The sequence below is a fragment of the Pseudophryne corroboree genome, chromosome 7, assembly GCF_028390025.1.
Source record: "Pseudophryne corroboree isolate aPseCor3 chromosome 7, aPseCor3.hap2, whole genome shotgun sequence".
In the NCBI taxonomy this organism is placed as follows: Eukaryota; Metazoa; Chordata; class Amphibia; order Anura; family Myobatrachidae; genus Pseudophryne; species Pseudophryne corroboree.
Genome location: NC_086450.1, coordinates 72,158,908 through 72,167,063, shown reverse-complemented (window position 1 = coordinate 72,167,063; position 8,156 = coordinate 72,158,908). Strand labels below are relative to the sequence as shown.

Sequence of the window (8,156 nt, the reverse complement as noted above, 5' to 3'; positions counted from 1 at the left end):
CTGCTTTAAAATTTAGGTACCATCCCAAAATGTATCACTGAGGTGACAGAAGTTGATTTCGGAGCATGACTTTTGAACAGGAGCTTGGACCGTTTTGTGGCATATGAGAAATTCCCTAAGCCCCGGACCCATCGATTTTGGTCAAAAATTATTATTCTAAAAGTGCACCAATTTCTGCTTTAAACTTTAGGTACCATCCCAAAATGTATCACTGAGGTGACAGAAGTTGATTTCAGAGCATGATTTTTGAACAGGAGCATGGACCATTTTGTGTCATATGAGAAATTCCCTAAGCCCCGGACCCATCGATTTTGGTCAAAAATGAAAATTCCAAAAGTGCCCCAATTTCTATTTTAAACTTTAGGTACCATCCCAAAATGTATCACTGAGGTAATAGAAGTTGATTTCGGAGCATGATTTTTGAACAGGAGCTTGGACCGTTTTGCGGCATATGACAAATTCCCTAAGCCCCGGACCCATTGATTTTGCTCAAAAATGAAAATTCCAAAAGTGCCACAATTTTTGCTCTAAACTTTAGGTACCATCCCAAAATGTATCACTGAGGTAATAGAAGTTGATTTCGGAGCATGATTTTTGAACAAGAGCTTTGGACTGTTTTGTGGCATATGAGAAATTCCCTAAGCCCCTGACCCATCGATTTTGGTCAAAAATGATTATTCTAAAAGTGCCCCAATTTCTGCTTTAAACTTTAGGTACCATCCAAAAATGTATCACTGAGGTGACAGAAGTTGATTTCGGAGCATGATTTTTGAACAGGAGCATGGACCGTTTTGTGGCATACGAGAAATTCCCTAATTCCCGGACCCATCGATTTTGGTCAAAAATGATTATTCCAAAAGTGTTCCAATTTCTGCTTTAAAATTTAGGTACCATCCCAAAATATATCACTGAGGTGACAGAAGTTGATTTCGGAACATGATTTTTGAACAGGAGCTTGGACCGTTTTGTGACATATGAGAAATTCCCTAAGCCCCTGACCCATCGATTTTGGTCAAAAATTAAAATTCCAAAAGTGCCCCAATTTCTGCTCTAAACTTTAGGTACCATCGCAAAATGTATCACTGAGGTGACAGAAGTTGATTTCGGAGCATGATTTTTGAACAGGAGCTTGGACCGTTTTGTGGTGTATGATAAAATCCCTAAGCCCCGGCCCCGATTTTTTAAAAAAAAATGAAAATTCTAAAAGGGCCCCAATTTCTTGTTGAAACTTTAGGTACTATTCCAAAATGTATCACTAAAGTGACAGAAGTTGATTTCGGAGCATCATTTTTGAACAGGAGCTTCAACCATTTTGTGTTGTAAAGAAATTCACTAAGCCATGGACCCATCGATTTTGGTCAAAAATGAAAATTCCAAAAGTGTCCCAATTTCTGCTTTAAACTTTAGGTACCATCCCAAAATGTATCACTGAGGTGACAGAAGTTGATTTCGGCGCATGATTTTTGAACAGAAGCTTGGACTGTTTTGTGGCATATGAGAACTAAGCCCCTGACCCATCGATTTTGGTCAAAAATGAAAATTCCAAAAGTGCCCCAATTTCTGCTTTAAAATTTAGGTACCATCCCAAAATGTATCACTGAGGTGACAGAAGTTGATTTCGGAGCATAATTTTTGAACAGGAGCTTGAACCATTTTGTGTTGTAAAGAAATTCACTAAGCCACGGACCCATTGATTTTGGTCAAAATAGAAAATTCCAAAAGTGCCCCAATTTTGGCTTTAAACTTTAGGTACCATCCCAAAATGTATCACTGAGGTGACAGAAGATGATTTCGGAGCATGATTTTTGAACAGGATCTGGGACCGTTTTGCGGTGTATGACTAATTCCCTAAGGCCCGGACCCATTGATTTTGGTCAAAAATGATTATTCCAAAAGTGCTCCAATTTCTGCTTTAAAATTTAGGTACCATCCCAAAATGTATCACTGAGGTAATAGAAGTTGATTTCGGAGCATGATTTTTAAACAGGAGCTTGGACCATTTTGCGGCATATGAGAAATTCCCTAAGCCCCGGACCCATCGATTTTGGTCAAAAATGAAAATTCCAAAAGGGGCCCAATTTCTTGTTGAAACTTTAGGTACTATTCCAAAATGTATCACTGAAGTGACAGAAGTTGATTTCGGAGCATAATTTTGGAACAGGAGCTTGGACCATTTTGTGGCATATGAGAAATTCCCTAAGCCCCTGACCCATCGATTTTGGTCAAAAATGAAAATTCCAAAAGTGCCCCAATTTCTGCTCTAAACTTTAGGTACCATCGCAAAATGTATCACTGAGGTGACAGAAGTTGATTTCGGAGCATGATTTTTGAACAGGAGCTTGGACCGTTTTGTGGCATATGAGAAAATCCCTCAGCCCCGGCCCCGATTTTTAAAAAAAAAAATGAAAATTCCAAAAGGGCCCCAATTTCTTGTTGAAACTTTAGGTACTATTCCAAAATGTATCACTAAAGTGACAGAAGTTGATTTCGGAGCATATTTTTTAAACAGGAGCTTCAACCATTTTGTGTTGTAAAGAAATTCACTAAGCCATGGACCCATCGATTTTGGTCAAAAATGAAAATTCCAAAAGTGTCCCAATTTCTGTTTTAAACTTTAGGTACCATCCCAAAATATATCACTGAGGTGACAGAAGTTGATTTCGGAGCATGATTTTTGAACAGGAGCTTAGACCGTTTTGTGGCATATGAGAAATTCCATAAAAAATTCGGTTAAGGATGCCGCACAGGACTTAGTGATGTTGAATGAATAAATAATTTGTATGTGTTTCCAAGAAAACCGACCAGCCGGAAAAACTTCCGGAGTTTATCACCATCTACCATTAAGCAAAAAGAGTTCTTTCATAGGTAGAAAAAAGGGTGATTATCGATGGTGCTCCCATGGGTCTATTACATAGGTAATAAAGAGAGGAGAAAAAGGAAAAGTGACCCTTGTTGGGAGCACTCGCTCTTGGAAACAATTGTGATTAAGATTTATGCATAATGAGGTAGATATTAAAACGTAACCTTTAATTATTTTTGGATAAAATTAGAGTACACACAAGATTGTTGTTTTGGAATTACGACTGTGAATATATAGATGAAAACATATATATAAGGCAAAAATACGGCATGGAATGCGGCAAGACCAAGAAATGCCCGCCAGGTAATAATTTTTTAATTTATTAGTGCAATAGCCGGAGTATTGCCGTCAAGAAAAACCTACAACACCAGGTATTCCTTAGTGGTCAACCACCTAAGTACTGACCAGGCCCAACACCGTATTGCTTCCAAGATCGGACGAGATTGGGCATGTAAGGTGTGGTATGGTAGTAGATTTTAGGTTTGAAGAGGCAAAAACCTGCAGCTGGTATGCAGCTATAAAATACACCATGAACCTGGTTGTTAAGATGGGCAGATGATCTCTTGGAAAAGAGACATATGTTTGACCGTCATTGCACCAAATTGTATTCCAAATGTATAGGTATACGGAGGTTTAAATCATATGGTCAGTCGGTTTTGCCAAATGGAGCCGCCTGTATGTTGCTTTTTTTGTGCTATGCAACATCATTCCAAAATTGTTCACATATGGTAGGGCAAGAATGGACCCTTGTTATACTGATGACATGCCAACAAGATTGGTGAACATCAAATCATAAATATGTTTCAAATAATGTAATGTGATTAAAGCTGAAACTGTAATGATCTAAATGAATCCACCATCCTCCCCCTCCACTTTCACAGAAAATATAGGGCAGGAAATGGAAATACACTAGAAAACATATTTATCAGCTGAAAAACGGGACAGATTAGCAGAAGTGGATAGGTAGATAAGGAATATATCTCCAGAGACGCAGTCTCTATTATCCACACTGAGGCTAAATACATAATTAGAGCCTGAAATACCACATGCTGTCTTTGTAAAAATCTTGTTGAATTGTTATGCTTTCAGTAAGGAAACAAATAGTCAAGTATACACAGTGTGACCACAATAAATCAATCAGAATTGTGACATGCCAAATATCATTTGTGCTATAATAGCAAGTGTGTATATCTTGATTTTATGCCTGTATTTGAGACCTGTGTAAAAAAACAGTGCTGCTTATACAGAGATAAGGGAGTGACGACACCTGTACTGTAATTGCTACAGCTATAGAGGATAACAAATTGTTACTGATTATAATGTGTCAGCCACAAATTGACACAAAGAGTGTCAAAGAATCAACCTATGTGTTGATAGCACTAGAAAGCAAAAAAAAAAATTTTCCATATACAGTGAATAATGCCTTAAGTAAGTGGCATGGATGTGCCGAAAAAAGAGACCAATGCACATGCTGTTGAATTACATCTGTGCGTGGCTAGAGAGAGGGAGACGAGAAATGTGCAGGATATGGAAAAAATATACTTATATCCGCCTGTGTCCTGCTTGCTGAGTGCCGCTGACAGCTCGGCTTGACGAGCTGTGTGTCTCTGCGGCTCGCCTGATCTCCTCTCCTGCCGGTCTGCTGGTCACGTGAGCGCACTCACCGTGACCACGTCCACCTCCCCCAACGTACGTTTCACAGTTAGCTTGTTCACGGGTAGTGTGAACACTGGATGTACAGACCCGGTTTAAATCTGCTGTGGTGATTGCTAATTGGCTGCGCCTATTAGTAATTATGATGATAGGGTCTGACTGCGTGTGGTGAGCTACAAATTAAAAGAATGTCCTGCACATGTTAGAGCAAATGTGGGCAATTAATGAATAAATTAACTGCACTTAACTATAAAAAGTATCTTTGGAAATGAGATGAAAACTGTCTACATGTGATATTATAAGGGTTTTTTTGTACAGATTATATAATATAATAAATATAAGTAATTTTACACATATGTAAAAAATGAAAAGGAAAAAAAAGGAAAAAAATATATAAAAGGAAAAAAATAGGAAATGGAAAGGAAAAGGAATTATGAAGAAAATAGGAAAGGAATTTTTTATATATATATATGTAAATGAATGGTAAGCAACAGTATTGATAAGTGGTGCTTAAATGTTGAATTAGGGTATTGTAATGGGAGTGAATGTGTGTGTAAAAAATGAAAGGAGGAACGGGGGGGGAGGGGGGGGTGGGGGGGGTTTGGGGGGGGGGAGTTGACAGAAATGGATGGTGTTATATAGTGGATAACTGCAATAAGGTATAGTGGGGGCATGCTATGAATAGTGATGAAGATGGATGCTGATAGTGTGTGGGAGAGAGGAGGATGTTGAATACTCAGGAGATAGATATGTGCAGAATGCGTAAAAAAAAAAAAAAGAGATAATATGCTGCTGGTGAGTAGGTGAAAGATATCTATATATGGAAAAGAAGGATATGATGACATTAACAAAAGTGGTCCCTGCTGGGATAGTTATTACCAACGTGATTACTTATATATAATAACGATATGATCAAGTTGGAAGGAAAGCGCCAAAATTAATAGTTTCATTGAGTCCTTGAGGGTGTAGTGAGTCCAATCTGAAAGTCCACTCACACTCCTTCCGTAAAAGGGTATTGGTCCAATCTCCTCCTCGTATTCCAAGTTTGACTTGCTCTAGTCCACAAACTCTGAGTTCATTCCACTGACCTGCGTGATTGGAAACAAAATGTCGTGCTACAGAGGTGATTTGCTTCATTTTTTGTAAGTCTTTAGTCGCATTGCGGATGGATCCAACGTGTTCCAAAATTCTTTGCTTGAAGGCTCTGGTCGTCATGCCCACATATCTTTGTCCACAGGTGCACACTATACAGTAGATCACTCCTTCTGTTGAGCAGTTAATAAAGTGTCTAAGTTTAATGTCTTTACCATAGCGGTCCTGGATATGATCAGTCTTGAGGATGTATTGACATGCTCTACAGTGACCACATGGATGTGTGCCGATCGTGGGTTGTAATTTACCTTGTGTTGTTTGGAAATGGCTGGACACCAGTCTGTCTTTCAAATTTCTCGATCTCCGCCAGCTCATGGATACTTGTGGTCCAAGTTTTTGAGATAAGGTGGGATCCAAATGGAGGATTCCCCAGTGTTTTTGGATAGCTTGTTTTACCTGATGCCACTCTCGACAGAAACCACCTACAAATCTGATGGTATTGTCCTCTTGTTTCTTTTGTTTCTTTTCAAAGATTAAATGCTCTCTCTGGATAGTCTGAATGTTTCTACTGGCTTTCTTGATAGAGGTATTGCTGTATCCTCTCTCCCGTAGTCTCTTCGAGAGGTCTTTGCTTTGATCCGCAAAGTCCTGATCGTTAGAGCAGTTCCTTCTTAAACGTAGATATTCCCCCTTCGGTATGTTCATAATTGTTGGAGGAAAATGGGAACTGGTTTGATGTAACAGAGTGTTTGAAGATGTCTCCTTCCTATACAGTTTTGTTGAGAGCATTTTGCTTTCATCTTTATAAATTAGCACATCCAGAAATGGGAGTTCATCTTGACTGATATGATGGGTAAGTCGGATATTGAGGTTATTGTTGTTGAGATGTTCAATGAATAGGAGAAGCATCTGTACGTCACCTTCCCATATCATCAAAATATCATCGATGTACCTTACCCACATGATGATGTTGGATGTAAAAACATCGTTGCTGTCCGTGAACACAAATTCGCGTTCCCACCATCCTAAGAAAATATTGGCGTACGTGGGGGCACACGCTGCCCCCATAGCTGTGCCCCTGGTCTGTAAAAAGAATCTGTTGTTGAAGGTGAAGAGATTGTGACTGAGTATAAATTGGAGTAAGTCAGCAAGGAACACATGGAATTTCTCCATACCTTCCATGTTCATGAAGTAGTTGACAGCTTCAAGTCCTCTATCATGGTCAATTGAAGTGTATAGTGCCTCAACGTCCAGAGAGACTAAATATTGGTTTGTTTCCAGTTTAACATCATGAATCTTGCGAAGAACGTCTGTGGTGTCTTGGACAAAGGAAGGGAGACCCAAAACGTGGTGTCGTAGATGTAAATCGACAAAAATACTGGCTTTTTCGGTCAGAGATCCTATCCCCGATACGATTGGTCTTCCAGGTGGTTGCCTCATGTTCTTATGTATCTTGGGGAGCATATAAAATGTGGGAATACTGAGATGTGTTGTCTGGAGATACTGATATTCTGAAGATGTTATAGTTCCTTCCACATGTGCATCGGTAAGAATCCGGTTGTATAATATCTTGTAATTTTCCATGGGGTTCAGTAATACTCTTTGATAGCACGTTTGGTCTTCCAGCTGTCGATATGCTTCCTGTATATATTGATTTCGAGGCCATAACACCACGTTTCCCCCTTTGTCCGATGGCTTAATAATAACGTCCTGCCATGATTCAATCTCTCTTAGGGCATTTAGTTCTTTCCTGGATAGATTGGAATTGTGCAAACTTCTGGTCTTCCGAAGGTGTATGTGGTCAAATTCTTGAGAGACTAATTTGGTAAATATCTGTATCTCTGGGCTCGTCTGCTCTGTTGGAAAGAATGAAGACCTTTTCTTGCAAATGACCCTCGTGCTGACTTCCCACTGGGTGTCTGTAGTCGGTGTTGATTCTGATTCCAAAGATTGAAGGGCCTCCAGTGCTTCCAGTTCGAGTCCTGACAGATCTGATGTATTCATGTTGTCGCCTGTTTCGGTCTGATAAGATTGGGTGCAGTCAGTTTTAGAGGTAGCTATTTTGTTATGAAATTTCGTGAGAAGTAACTTTCTACTAAATAGTTTTAAATCTTTTTCCCATTTAAATCTGTTAAACTTTTCAGTTGGAGAATAGGAGAGGCCTTTGCTCAGAACTTGGATTTGATCGTGATCTAAAATGTGTGCTGAAAGGTTGATGATCTTGAGTTGTGAAGAGGTGTCAGTTGGTGTTGGGAAGTCTGAAGTTACCTTCTGCGTGAATTCCGTACTGGTTGTCTCCTCGGTGGTAGTTGATCCCACTGTTGTTGACGGCCTCTTCCTCCTCTTGCGCCCCCTCCTTGTCTTTCGTTTGCTGGGTGCCTTGATCCCCTTCCCCTGGGGGGATCCCCTAAAAAATGTTGTTGATGATATTGGGTGGAGCTGTTACCCTCACTTCTGAAGTTCGTGGTTAACGATGCGTTGGGGGTATATTCCGGAATGTCTTCAGCTCCAGATGTTTCTATGTCTGATGAGGAGTAGTGTTCAGGGTTTC

General features: G+C 39.7%; 1 pseudogene; it reads right to left on the bottom strand.

Annotated features, from left to right (window-relative positions):
- Nucleotides 1-3,216: 3,216 nt before the first annotated feature.
- LOC134947150 (5S ribosomal RNA) lies at nt 3,217-3,335 on the bottom strand (annotated as a pseudogene).
- Nucleotides 3,336-8,156: the final 4,821 nt, after the last annotated feature.